This window comes from Lepidothrix coronata, unplaced genomic scaffold (genome assembly GCF_001604755.1).
Source record: "Lepidothrix coronata isolate B3197 unplaced genomic scaffold, Lepidothrix_coronata-1.0 Scaffold2, whole genome shotgun sequence".
NCBI lineage: Eukaryota > Metazoa > Chordata > Aves > Passeriformes > Pipridae > Lepidothrix > Lepidothrix coronata.
Genome location: NW_016690182.1, coordinates 14,156,917 through 14,172,101, shown reverse-complemented (window position 1 = coordinate 14,172,101; position 15,185 = coordinate 14,156,917). Strand labels below are relative to the sequence as shown.

The window sequence follows — 15,185 nt, the reverse complement described above, 5'->3', positions numbered from 1 at the left end:
CTCTCAGTTTCTCCATTGCCTGGAGATGAATGCACTGGGACCCCGTTCTCCTAAATCTGCTTTACGTGTTACTGTGTTTATGTTTGTTACCCCATTGCTCGAGAACTGAAGCGTTTCTGACTGCTGGTCTTTTCAGTCACTCTGCTCTTCAGTTCCAGCTGGGAATGCATTTACACCCTGGAGCTGATTCGCAGGTCAGAGACACAGGAGATTGCAGTGTGAAGCAGCAAGGCCTCCTGGCTGACTTCCCAGGGAAGAGGTGGATCCTGTGTTCTGGCACACCCCAACACCTGTTGAGGGACACTGAGCTCATAGGGTAGGGGGTGCTGGCCCAGCCTCTCCTGACACTCCATGAGGAGATGGCCTCCTTATAGATTTGTAAGTGCTGACAATTCCAACATTTATTTCAGCTTCTTTGCAGAAACTTGGTACTAAAAAGTGCAAAGTCCTGCACCTGGAACAGGGCAACCCCTGGTATCAGTACAGGCAGGGGGATGAAGGGACTGAGAGCAGCTCTGCTGAGAGGGACTTTGGGATGCGTGTGGATGAAAAGCTCGACATGAGCTGCCAATGTGAGCTGGCAGCCCAGAAACCACCCGTGCTTTTAATTTATTTTAAATTTTCAAATTATTATTTAAATTTTTAATTTATTTCCCCAAAAGCAGCATGGGCAGCAGGTAAGGGGGCATTCTGCCCCTCTGCTGCACTCTAGTGAGATTGCACCTGCAGTGCTGTGCCCAGCTCTGGGCACAGTGTAAGAAAGACATGGACCTGTTGGAGCAGGTCTGAAGGAGGCCATGAAGATGTTTCAAGGGCTGGTGCCTCTCTGCTCTGGAGACAGACTGGGAGAGCTGGGGGTGTTCTCCTGGAGAAGAGAAGGCTCCAGGGAGACCTTATTGTGGCCTTTCAGTACTTAAAAGGGGCTTGTAAAAAAGATGGGAACAGACTTTTTTTAAGAGGTGCCAATAGGGCAAGGGGGAATGGGTTTAAACTAAAAGAGGCTAGATTTAGACTAGATATAAGGAAGACATTTTTTATGATGAGGATAGTGAAACTCTGGCACAGGTTGCCCAGAGAAGCTGTGGATACCCCACCCCTGGAAACATTCAAGGCCAGGTTGGATGGGGCTCTGAGCAACCTGGTCTTACTGACGATATCTCTGCACATTGCAGGGGGGTTGTACTAGATGGCATTTAAAAGTCCCTTTCTATCCAAACTATTCTATGATTCTATGAAAAGAAAAAACTTCCAGTCTGCAGGTAACAGCACTACCTGTGTTTGACAATGGAAGTGAGATTGAATTACCATTTATTATTTGTAGCCAGGTATCATCTTTGCCAGATTTCTGTACACTGTCAACACACACTCTACCGAAGACTAATTGGCAATAATGAAACAGCTAAGCATGTTTTGACAGCACAGCAGAAGCCACTCATGACAGCAGTACAATCCCCTAACTGCACACAACTGCCCAGAGTGAATTCTGGGGGTAAAATGGTGTCCCAAACAGGCAGAGAAGAGTGGAATCCACAAATCACACTGGTGCCTTCAGTCTCAGATGAACACCCTCTCATTGCTCCGGAGAAATCAAGCTCAGCATCCCTGTCCTTCAGCCCCTTCACCTCCTCATTGAAATTGCCAATAAATGGCTTATTGTGGTACTGCCAATAAATAAAAACAACTATTCAAGAAACCTCTTCTATTCATCTCCCCAAAAAAACGTTCACCAGTTCTTTTCACATCAGTTACTATAACACAGGAAGGTGGTTTTATTCAGCCAAGAGTTTGGGTGGAGGTTCATTAGAGTGAAAACTCATGCTATTACTTAATCACCTCTGCAGAGTCTGAACCTCCTCTCCCTTTCCTATCTCAGTATCTTTAAAACCTTCTACAACGTGTATAAGCCTGAATTCTCATACCAGTAGGAAAGCTAGCTCAGGTTGAGAGGCCTATTTAAAGTGAGAGATGAATGCACCAGAAATTCTATTCTGCTGTTGAAAGCACGCTGACCTTGAGGCTCACAATAATGCCCAGAATTAGCTTGTCAGCAGCCCAGAGATCCAATCTGAGTTTTCATGGAACTGTTCCCAGAGTAGGTAGATAATGCCCAATCTTCAAAGTAACTATGTCTCAAGTTTATCAAACAAGCAGAAAAAAAAGTGACACACCAAAGGGTCTATTCACTAAACAGTGGCTTACACGAATCGGCCAAGCATGTGAAGATCTATTTTTCTTGCTTGGGTGACAGAAATGTTGCACTACAAAGGGCAAGAATACAACTTGCAAGTAGATTAGGTGGGTTCAGCATGGACAGAATGAATTATTTCAGCCCAATCACAAACCTACTTTGAACATGAGAGTTTAGAATTTAATTCAAGTATTAAATTCAGATTTGATTAGCAGAGACCGAGAAAAGGAGAACTAGGGAGAAGAAAAAGGCACTAATGAAAAATGTCCACTGTCTCAGCAGCTCAAGAGAAGCAAATTCTCTTAAGCCACTGTAACACATGCTGGACATTCTATGAATGAAAAATTGGATGCTTCAGGGTTTATTTAAACAAAATTTAAACCTCCTTGAAGAACCAAAAAACTTGACCCACATGAAACAGGCATAAGGCCCTGTAGTTTGGTGGGTCTGTAAAAACAACATAAAATCCCTACGAGATCTCCAATGCAATGATGACCTTTTCTACACTTCAGGTGAAGCCTGGATGTATTTGGAGCACAGAATGAAGAACAATCAGCACCTCAAGTAGGGGTGGTTAAGCCATCCTTAGCACAAAATTAGCATCAGTACTCCTGAAACAGGCAGTGAGGACAAACCCTGATTCCTAGCAAAGCTTTTTCTGTCCACAGAGGAACAGATCTTTCAAATCGGAGCATGATTGTATGCAGGTTGCTGATGCTTTGTCCACACACGGATCCTTTCATTGCTAACTCTTTTGCAAAAGGGTCTGTAGTTATGTTCCAGGTGAGTTTACACTCCAACCCTCACTGTGTTAGCTCCATACATTGTACTCTTGGCTGCCACACAGGCTTGGTACACTAGACACAGCTTTCAAGTTACTGCTTCTAAACTCTTCATAACGAATACTGTAATCTCACATGATTTTGTTCATCTCAAAGCACCAGTTGAGACAGTTTTCAGCCCTTGGTGCCACTTCTAGACTTATCAGTCCACCAGTCTTGGAGGTTCCTGCTTCTTCTCTTTCTCTTCTTAGCTGAATATCATGTACAGGTATCAGAGAAGACCAGTTCCTTGCAGTTATAGTAATATCAGAATATTTAGGGGAAAAGAACAAAAGCCCAAAATCAACACAAAACATTTTCCTTTAAAATTAAAATACTTAGAAAAATGATTTGCTCATAGACTTGAGTCATGCTATTCTTTGCTGTTCCCATTTGCCGTAATTAGAAATATTGTTACTGAGAGAAAGAAAAAACACACAATTCACACTAGTAAATACCAATGCAAAGAAGCAGCAAAACAGATTGGGTCAAAACTGCAGCCTGAATGCATTTGTTTCTCTCCATAATAATGATTACTATTATTATAGCAACACCTTGTACTGAGGATATGAAAACAAAATCCTCTCCCAAGAAATGACTCATTGTCTCTGTTCCCAACTATCTGTGAGATTCCTTGGAAGGAATTTGAGATCCTCGATGCATAACGCTTTTTCATCCCAAAAAGCTGTCAGACACTGCAGAGCTGCAGGGCAGTGTTTTACCACAACCTCCTCTCACCTCCCGAGAGCCACTGCAGCCTTGGAGCAGAGAAAACACCTCTCCACTTCAGATTAGGCTCCAAACATTTCTAAGCATCTTCACTGAGAATGACAGAGAAATTCCAGGATATTAAAAGGCAAGTCAAATGAACTGTGGTTCTGAGCCAACACCCATTGCACTGTACCAGAGTGCTCTGCATTAACTTTCTTTATAGTTCACCTTTTTGCCATCTTTTCCAAGATTATTACAGAGATATAGGACCAAGTGCTGCCTTGTTTCATCACTCTCTCTTTTTTTATTATTTGATATAACTTCAGTTATATTAGCCAGAGCTTTTTTCGTGTGTACATTTTACAAGAAACAGTAGTTTAGAAAAGACTACACCATCCTTTACCTCAATTAACTGTCTAGACAACAGAAAGCCCATGACACCTTCCTCTTTAGCTGAAATTTTGCTCTTTACAGCAGAGAAAATCTACTCTCTTCCCATTTCAGTTTTCAGATACCACCTTAATTTGGATCTGCCACTGAGTCTTCAGGCAAAGAATCAGAAACACACAAATGCAGCAGAACCTGACCTCAGCCACACTGAGGCTGAGAGCCCCTTCCAGCTTTTGAAACCCCATTTGAACCTCTTCTGGGATTTTGGAAAGATAATACAAAATGCCACAAAATCTGCTACAATGGTCATTTATAATAGTGTCTATGTTCCAAATGCAGTTTCTGGAATACACCCCTAGAAATAAAACAGTTTTTCTTAGGCTTGGCAGGCCTACTGATGTTTCATTTGCACAGACTCGGGACTCACACCATGGCTCCACTCATGCCCAAGTGGCCTCCATCACTCCAACGTGCTTCACTTAGTGCATGGCACCTACTACCCCCTGGAGAAGTCAAACTGAAAACAGCATTAATAAATAAATAAATAAATAGTGTTTAGCTCTCAATGAAGACATAAAGTATAAGGTTCAAGAGCCAAAGGGATTATGGTGCACGTGCACTGAGCAAATAGCTGCAAGGTTTCCTAACCTGGAAGAGGTGAAAGGCTTCCTGACCTGGGAGTTTTCAGACAAGGTGGGGAGCTCAAAGGAATGTGCAGTAGCTATGGAACCTACCCTGTCCCCAGCTGGGATGCAAGTCCGAGTGTTGGCAGGAATCTTAAAGATTGCACCCTTCCTGGTGCAAGAGGGAAAAGAGCACATGCAGAAGTTTTCCTCTGAAAAGGGCTTCTTTTTTTCCCTAAGCAGAAAACACAGAAGGAGCACAAACTATTCTTGAGAACATTGCAGGATTATACCTGCAAAGCTCACAGGAGGAAGGAGGGCATCAAGGCACCAAGTAGGAAAATGGATTGGGGAAAGAAAACTGAATTTAGGGGGAAAAAGGGAAAATAGATGGGTTGACAGTGGAAACTGAGGGAAAAAGAAGTGAGAGAAGAATGGGCAATGAATGCAGAGGGGTTGTCTGTACCCTCTTTCCATACGATTTGAGGGGTGTGTCCACCTCTGAAGGAGCCAGTTTCTGAGAGATCATGGCTGGAACCAGGGCATGAGAAAACCATGGCCATTGTGGATTTTTTTTTTTACCTTTTCCCATCCTTACTCTTGGGCCAGGGTATTGATGTGCTCTTTGAATTTAAGCTCAGGAAAACAAGTAAATACATAACACACCTGCCTGGCATCCATATGATTTAGCAGAGAAATACTTTTCCTTTTTTTCCTTATTTTAGAAAGTATTTTTTATGCCGACATAAAAGAGAAAACAAATTAATAGACCTTCTGACTTTGCCTCAGAATATCAGACTTGTCAGCTGAGTACTCAGCTGTCATTTACTTTCCAGGTAGATTCTTCTCTGCCAGACTGACAGTTTCAGCACCAGAGATCCCTCATCATCTTGAGCAAATAATTAGTCTACAGCTTAATTTCAAGGTAGAAAGTTATTTCTTTTAAAAACACCATCTACCCAAGAATAAATTACACCTAATTCTCATTCACTTAGGAAGATGTCATCTGGTTTCAAGGCTTCAGAGCAAACATACAGCTGAAGGCACGAGCACAGCATATCGTGTGCTCCACAAAAACCACTCCCTGACTACAGCATCCAGAACACCTACTGCTCAAAACTGTCTTATGCACTTAGTGTCATTGAGCATATCATTCCTTGAAGGTGGAAAATAATTCACATTTTAGTCTACATGGACTTTAATGACTTTCCACCAGACAGGTGTCTTATCTTCTCAGGTTTGATGTATATTCTAAGTACTGTAAAGTTAAGGGTGTTCAAGTTTTGCTAGGTCTTGACATTCTCAAAACCAAACCAAACCAACAACAAAAAATAAACAAAGAGAAAACGTCAGAGGCAGCCGTGCTTTAATCCACTCCTGAATTTTTTTACTTGAATACATAGGCCAAATTCTGCAAGCCATCTTTGTGGCTGTCTCTTCAAATTACAGAACCCCATGTCAGCTGCAGCAATTGAAAATGCAACTGAGAATAGAGCTGTTTCAAGGCCAGCCAAGCTGATACTTCATGTAATCTTTCACAGTGATGAGATCATATTCTACTACCAAGCTAACACTATAATCAAGATAAGTCCCTGTTTTAGAGGGGCCGTGACTGACACATTCCTTCCCTCTGCCTTAAAGGCACAATCCTGCTTCTACAGCAATCAAGTGTCCAATGTTTTTTCTATCATTTCTTCAAATTTGAGGAAAAAAAATTTATTTTGCCATTATGTATAAAAATAGAAGAGTAAGCTAGCTTAATGAATAAAATACCCTCGAAATCCCAGGTGAGATTTTAACTTGTGGAAATTTAGCTCATTTCCACAGTGGCCCACACTGCACTTCACCCTGAGCTCGTCGCTGCCTCAACATCCGGGAAAGGCTCTTTTCGGAGCCGTTCTCTCGGTGCCTTCCACGGGAGCTGTGTGTGCTCAGGAGCCCCCCAGAGCTGGCACTGCACATCTCTGCACCTCAGCTGGGACTGCTCGCCCCAGGCTCACCCGAGCAGAGTGACTTGTCAATCTGCAAACACACAAATGTGTTTGTAATTAACAGAGTCGTTAGTTTACTGTACATAAATCAGGGAGAGGGAAAGATACTGGTAAATGAAGACAGCTATCAAAGGAATTACTTTGCTTCCAATTAGGCTTCATAAGGAAAAAGCCTTTTCAATGACCGGTTTCCGCTGGATCTAACTAGATGCTCACATTTGTTTTGCAGGGGTCCAAAGATTAGCCCTTCATTAGGGCAAAGTTAAGTGAAATTACTAATTTAAAACTCATTCCCCTACTCCATAGATTTTGTCTTGCTTTTAACTGAGAGGATTTGCTGGTAGGTCATTTATCTTCTCTGACAGATGCTGCTGTTTAGCTCTGATCACTATTTAAAGTGCACACACACTCTAAACCAAAAGATTTCAAAGAAATTTTATGTCATGGAAACAAGAAAAAATGGCAGTTTGATAATGGTATGGATTTTTCTAAGACATTATCCTGCCACAGTAATTAGCCAGCTATATTCTGCTTGTTACAAACTCTTCTTCATTTTCCTTTTTCCCCTGTCTGTTTTATATTTCAGACATAACACTTACAACTAAGCAATCACTCACATCAAACAGGCATAGTCAGTATCTGATAAGGTTGATAGATTGCCAAAAACCTCTTAGGAAGCACTCTGAAAATTCACATAGGTAGACCGGACACACAACAAACTTTCCTTTCAAAAAGTATTAAATAAAAGCAGTGCAAGTGAAAAACAGTAACTCTCTCAATTTGTGGTCCTTAATATAATCTTTTCTCACCTGACACAGCTTTTTTTTGTTGCAAACCATGTTTTGGAAGGCTTTGATGAGGAAGAAAGCAACTACTTCTACAATCATATATGAAGGAATGACCTAATTAAAGTCTACTCGAAGAACTGCTTCCATCCTCTCAGACTTATCCCATCTCATCACAGTTCCTGATCCACTTCCTGGCTCAAATGGCCAAAGCCTGGGTGTTTGGGGCAGCCATCCTGTGTTAGCTCTGCAGAGGCAGCAGCCACACTCAGGTGGGTAAAAAAAGAACCATCTCTCTCTAGGATGTAAAGTTCTTGGGCATCACTGCAGGTAACCCTGCTGTTACTGAGACCTGAATGGACACAGCCAGTGCTATTCTCTCACTCCCGTCACACAGAAAGGCCTCAGTGGCACACGTTACCTCTCTTCTCTGGACTTTGATACTGAGAGGGTCTCCCTTTCCCAAAGAAAGCTGAGCAGGAACACGCTGATGTCGTTTGGCAGCCCTGTGCTATTTGATTAAATCCCCATTTGCTGCGTTCCTTTGCCACCCCTTTTCTCAAGGCTGTATCTCTCACACAGCTGTTCCACATTGAGTAGGGGAATTCATTTGGAGACTCAGGAAAGCAATAGCTTGGCAATTCCAACACTGCAAAGGCAAAGCTGAAATGCCTTTATGCAGCACCTGCTGAGGGGACCTTTTACTGCTTTCATAATATGGAACAGGAGTTTGGCCCCAAGGGGAGGATCTCACCATACACACGCAAAACCCCAGGTTCTGCCTCATTATAGTTATTGGCCTCCCAATTAACTTGCTTCCTGTGAGAGCTGGGAGGAAGGCATTTTGCTCACTGAGATTTCAGGCTCTACAGTTTGTGAAGTTTTTTGCTTTAAGGACTGTGTATGTCCCTAATTGGTCTTTGTCACTAGAAATTCAAAATACTTTTCCTAGGCCAGTTGCTGCACACAGCATCACATGCTTTTTCCAGAGAGGTGAACTGAGGCTTGGGACAGAACATCCTATCACAGTGTGCAGGGTGTCCATAACCCAGCCCAGTCCTCAGGACTCAAGCCACTGTGTGCATTCTGCCTCCACACAACTTCTCTGACTGCCCAGGTATCACATAAGTATTTGTACATGTCTTTAATAAGGAGTGACAGAAATACTCATTCCTGGAAAGGTTCTCTGTTTGAGAACATATCTAGAATGCACAGTCCTCTGTGAGTTTAATCTAGGTCATTTAAATGTCTTTGGTACATCATTCAGAGTTGTCCCTTGGCAATACCATCCGCAACAATAAGATATTACATTTGTAATTATATTAACAAACATAAAAATGCCTGAAATAAAACTTCTCCTCTAAATAAGCTGTGTAATGCTTGCAGACTACTAAATATAAGCAGCACCTATACTGTAGCACATACCTACAAAGTGTTAAACTGTGCCATTGTAGTAAAACTGTCAGCCTTGATTATTTAAAAGGTGTCTACCTGCAGGCTTTGCTTTCATTCCCTCTTGTTGTTAGTACATCCCACATGTCTGACCAGACTGGCCAATGCTCTGTTCATATTACACTTGGCCCCTGCTCCTGATTTATCAGCCACAGAGACAGAAGCTTGGCTTATGCTTTCTGAACAGCAAAGATTTACTCTCGCTGGCACCCCTCTGCCGCCAAACAGAACTGTTGTGTGCACTTTCCAACACATCCCACCCATGCCATGAACACACGGCAGAGCTGCAGCCAAGGCAGGGACTGCTCAGGAGAAAAGATGGGCATCGTGCAAGTGCTGCAGTTAACATATAATAGAGTTGACATTGCATGAGCCATACTTTCCAAGCTCACTTGTTCCTTCCTGCCCATCACTTTCCTTCAGCTCTTTCGGCTCTGTATGCAGCCCCCATTCTCCACATCTGCAACTCCCATTTGAACTCGAGGCTAGCCCACATTCATTCCATGCATCACTGAAAACAGGAATACTATCTAGTCAATCTCTACCCCACAGTTAAACAATTTATACAGCCTTCACACCATGGCAGAAAGAATGTTTATGCAATCTTCATGTTTCTATTAAACATTAACATGCATGAAGCAATGTGGGCTTATTGTCCCTGATGGACATGGGGGAGTCAAATACTCTTAAAATGTTCCAGAATTTGTCCTTTCACAACCACTACAATAACTTGAAAATTTAAAGGGAGCTTTGCCTCATTCAGTAGCTTTCAGCAAGAGTTTTTTTTAAAGCAAAACACGCTTTAAAATAAACCCAGTCCAGATTATCTTTGATGTGAATCTATAGCTGAGATTTATATTGCTTTTCCATATTAATTAGATTAGCCAAAATTTTTAATACCATTTTGCATGCCTTGCAGAGGCAGAAAGATAAAGATTTAATTTTCTCTGAATAGGCCATTACTAGCTGTGAAATTGCTACAGCAAAGCTCTTTGTGGTCTAGCTGTATTTGTTCTGCATAATGAACAGAATGCCAGTGGTTTCCATCTCCATACAGCTCCCACTCAGGGCACTCCACAGACACAGCTGACTACCTTTGCTAGTTAAAAATGGAGTTACTAGAGGCAAAGAAGATTTAGTGGTCAAAACCCAAGTCTGTGGCAGAGTCAAGAATAGAATTTCAAGCTTCTAAACTATTCCCAAAGGCCTGTTTTAACCACTCCACAGCACAGAGCCGGCAGGGAGCAACCACAGCCCGAGTGCTGCACCAAGGGGAGCAGCCTCTGCAGTGCTGTGGGACATGGGAACATGCACAGAGCCTTCCCAGCCCCCAGAGCTCCATGGAGCCTTTCCTGTGTCATAAGAGAACAAATGCCTTAGACATTATCTGCCCATTCCAAGAGTTCAGAGAATGTGTATGACATCATGGGCATGACTGCCCCACTAATCACATTATATGCTGTTTAACTTAACACTGCTAAGCTTTGTCTGATAACATTGTAAATACCATTTTATTGTAAATTAGATTATACAAACCTCCTCAGAGTTTAGGTCAGTTCTTGTGTGAGGTCCTTGCTCCCCCTCCTCTCTGCTACCCCAAACTGAATCTTTTGGGTGACTAAGGCAGGGCATTTCTACAGAGGGAAGCACAAGAAGAAACAAAGCTTAAGCCGTTATCTTTTTTAAGTCAGCACTGCACATTGCAGTGAATGGACAGAAGACTCCACACATCTGTTCTTTTTCTCTCTCTTCCCTTGGAATAAAATCAATAGGTTTTGTTTTTCCCTTCAATCTGGCTGGATTTCATTACAATCTGCCTGTGAGGTAGCATATACTTGAGAGATCTATCATTTCTTTCTCTCAGGCCGAAACTGAGTTATCCCAGTTGGTAGCCATGGTGTTCTTCTCCTGGCCTTAAGGTTTCTGATTTGTTTACAAAGGAAACTGAAGAAGTGTTAATTTTATTTTCATTTTTGCATTTGATTCTGTTTTTTCTAATGAAAGAACCAGACTCCGACTACGCTAAACCATAACCCCAACATCAGCAAGATCTTCAGAGATCACACTGAGACTTCCCAGTTTCTGAGGATATTTTAATTTTCGTGTTTGGACACTCTTAATGCTGAGGGAGATATCTGAGAAGTTTTTCATCTTTTAGGAAACCTCAGCAATAGGATTTCCCAACACATTTAGACAAGTACATGAGAAGATGCTCCTCGTCTTTCTTCCCTAATTTTATCAAGGCCATAAATATCCCATGCTCTTAAGCAAATGTTTGAGAATCCAGACTTCTGAGGTCTCAGCTACGCTCAGCTCTGGGTTTCTGTCCTCACTACAGTCAACAATGGCTCTCAGTGCCAGCCTGGGTTCTGCTTCCCATCCACATGCAAAACTGGGAGGCTGGTGATGCTTCAGACAGAGCTCCACCACCCAGCACCAGAACTACCAGCTCTCAACACCAAAAGCAGTGTTCTGATTTTTGAAGCTGGAACCACTACTCAGGTAGAACACAGACCAAGCCTCTGTGCTTTCCCTCTGAGCTTTCCCCACCTCCTACTCTTAGGACAGATAAATCCTATCAGAATTAACCGAGAAAGAAAGCGTGAGTGAGGCTCATCGTTCCTGAGCCCAAGAACCACAGGGTGCAGTTGTCTTCCACTAACAGGATCTCTGGACAAAAGAGACTCTGCAGCCGCTCACGCTGTGCTCATTGCTCAGGGCCCTACACATCCTCAGGGGAACTTTCTTGCAAGACATGGAATTAAGGAATGCTAGCAGCCCAGGGAGGGAAGTAAACACAATCCAGGTGACCGCTCAGACCAAAGCACAGCTACCACAAGTGCCAGTAAGGCACCAGTTAACTGCACTGAAGACAGACTCTCATGTCCTTGAGCAAACCACCTGGCTCCTGCATTCCTGCGTGTTCCCATCTGGAGAAAGGCAACAGCAACGCTGCACAAACACAGCAAAGGATGCTGTAAAATAAACATTCTGAGATCTCACACGAAACTCAATCTACCAGAACTGTGATTACTACATACTGCATTTGGGAAAGGTTAATGCTATAGGAACTGCATTCTGTTAACTCACGATTTCTCAGGACAGATTTTAATGAAACTCATGTTATGAAACTCAAGTAGGTCTCCTGAAAAAAAACCACACTTCCTCCTGAAAGAGGGTAATGCACATTTCAGTGGGTGGCAATCAGATGCAAGCAAGACAGTGCTCTCTTGACTGCTCTTGACTTGCTCCCTATCCTTTGGCCACTTGCAGAACTCACCAAAAATAAACCTTTAGAATGCTGTTCATAGCCCATTCCTTCCTCTCTCCACATAGAGTGATGAAGCAGAATGATTTGTAGGGCAATTGGTTGCTTGATCATGGAATTATCCTACAGTTATCATTTCTCTAATCAAGTTTGCAAAGTACGTGGCTGCTTTTTTGAAAAAAGGGACAAATGCTGCATTTTAATTAACTGGTTCATTAGAGAAAAGAACAAACCTAGTAAGGTATAGAGGATTTCTATACAGAAAAGAATAATTACAGAATAATTAGAAAGTCAGTTTATTTACATTTTTAAATGTTTTTCTGTGTTTCTTTATAATTTTCTTTATACAAATTAATCCAGTACTATATAAATGAAGTTGAGTAATGTTACTCACATAACAGTTAAACTGAAAAGCTTCAGTCATCCAAAATGCCAAAACTGGAGCCTGTTAGCATAAGTAGGAAAAGAGGGGGTCATAAGTAGGAAAAGGGGAGGGGCTTGTTTACTTTATTTTTCCCTTTTCTCTCCCTCTGCTCTTTATTTTAGGCTGTCCCATCGAATCATCATCCACCTCTAGAATAACTCTGAGCTTAGATTTCCTAACTCCACATCACACACCAACGTATTTCAGTTTATTTCTCCAGTAAGAGAATCAGTGTCATCCCTAAAGAGAGATACAGAGATACTGGGCCAAAAGTCCCAGAGCAACTTGACCACAGAAGATTACAGACAGCGTTGCAATGTGTAAATCTGGGCCTCAGCCTGAACAGTTCGCAGCACCAAGGACTGAGGCATTTAAAAAACAGTCCCAGGTGATGAGGCGATAGCAAGAAAGCTTGGTGGATCTTTGTACTCGTGTTCAATACAGACCTACAGCCCTTTTGCAAGGAGAATGAATTTAGGGCAGCAGCACAGATGAAAACATGACATGAGGATTAATTGATAATCCTACAGGTATCACATGGCAAATTGCCAGACTATTAACTATGGTATGAAATCCAGCTCATAAATGAGCCTTACTGCAAGAATGAAAGAGAGAATAAGTGACATAACTGGTGATCACAACCAAGAGAAATGGATGTTCAGCACCAGTGATGCTGGAAGCTCCCCACAGACCCAGAATAGGGTCTGTGATGGACTGCTACTGTGTCCCATTCCATAAATGATCAGGGAGGGGGTGGGTTCACCGTCACTGGAGGTTTTTAAGATGAGACTGGCTGTGGCACTTAGTGTCATGGTCTAGTAACCATGGCAGTGTTGGATCAAGGGTTGGACTTGATGATCTCGGAGGTCTTTTCCAACCTAGTTGATTCTCTGATTTTATGACTCTATGAAATGCTGTAGGTAGGTGGCTGATGACACAAAGCCATTCCCAAAAATGAAACCTGAAATTTATTCAGTGAGTGGATGTTAAAACAGTAAATTTAACTCAAGGTTCACGCATAAAAAGAATGGATGAGGAAAAAGCCATTCTTACCATGCTTCAAATCAGTCATGAAAGAAATCCTGGAGAAGTGGATCACTCTCCAAAACAAACAGCATGGTGTCAGCAGTTGGGGAAAACTGCCCTGTCGGGAATTTCCAGAAGAATGAGGACAAAGCAGAAAATGGCATTATTTCTCTGAATAAATCCATAGTATGCCTATTTCTCCAATACTGAGCACAGTTCCAGCAATTGTGGAAATACAAAGCCACAGAAAGGGCTATGGTGTACCAAAGAGGTGTTAGAAAGCCTTAGCACAAGGAAAACTTAAACAAACCAGAGCCGTTCAACCTGGAAAACAAGGATAACAACAATTAAGTTCTAGACATGCTGTTACAGCATGGAAAACGTAAACAGCAATGATTATTTAAAAGTAGTCTTAAGAGAAATAACAGGGCACCAACTCAAACTGGCAGGCAGCAAGCAAGTTCAAAAGCAAACAAAAGGAAGTTAATTTTCACACAATGCCTAATGATGTTGTGGAACTCATTGCCACGGGATGTTATGGCAGCCAAAAGGACAAGTGGGTTTTACAAAAACCATTAGACAATTTTATGGAAAAAGGTCCATCAAGAAATATCAAAAACAATGATACAGCTGCAGCCTCCAGCTCAGGAAGGTCTCTTTAACAAAAACCACTGGAAGCTGGGAGGGTTTACAAAAGGAAGTATCACTCCATACTTGTCCTGTTTTCCATACACAGGTTATTAGCCATTATCAAGAGGCAGGATATGGGGCTAGACAGACCTTTGCTTTTTGTGTTTGATCAGTAGTCACTGATGCAGATGTAAACAGATACAGTCTATGGTCATGGATAATTTCATAAAAAGCTGCTACAGTATAAATGTGTGCACTTAGAAGAGTAATATCGTAAATGCCAGCATGTTTTATTTGGGAAGGACTAGAACTGGTTCTTGTATTTAATTTGGTATATTCTGAATTTGTGTTTTCCAAAGAAAGTTATGATGTTATCCTTCTTTTTATTCCCTAATTATAGCAAGAGACAAATCCAGTGGAAAGAACTAGCTCCAAATTTCAGCTGTTAGTCAGCAACGACTTACACTCAGGTGACTGAGAGTTTAGCATGAGAAACTGGAGAGCTACTGGAGTCACTGCCTATCAAGTTTGTTGAATGTGACCACGCCACAGAGGGGCTTCAAAACACAGACTAAAACTTCCAGCCCTGCTCTAGGTCTAGGGTAGAATTTGAAGTCATGGTAAGCCTTCAACAATAGAGACAAACAGATCTTGTTCCTTACAAACTCCAGCATCCTGAGCATGCTTTACAACTTACACAAACACCTCATCTTCTCTTTCTCCATTACGGGAAACAGAGAGGGAAGTGACTCACCCAGAACTCAGCACCCCACAGCAGCTCTGAGCCTACGAATCGGATGACAAGCCTACTATAACAGATTATACACTACCCTTTTCTTAACTGTTCCTCAAACCAGTGCCAGAAAAACCCCAACC

General features: G+C 42.1%; 1 long non-coding RNA gene across 3 annotated transcripts in view; it reads right to left on the bottom strand.

Moving 5' to 3' along the window:
* The window catches only part of LOC108498232, a 28,999-nt gene that overhangs the window by 9,884 nt on the left and 3,930 nt on the right, over window positions 1-15,185 (bottom strand). Inside the window, exons 1-3 of one of the 3 annotated variants that reach the window (XR_001875118.1) lie at window positions 13,707-13,804; window positions 12,624-12,674; window positions 10,498-10,595 (exon numbers count right to left, since the gene is read on the bottom strand). The exons of 1 other annotated variant lie outside the window; for it this stretch is intronic. This is a non-coding gene — a long non-coding RNA (uncharacterized LOC108498232). Of the gene's footprint in view, window positions 1-10,497; window positions 10,596-12,623; window positions 12,675-13,706; window positions 13,805-15,185 lie in introns of those variants that run through there. One more of the 3 variants, XR_001875116.1, reaches the window with a different exon arrangement.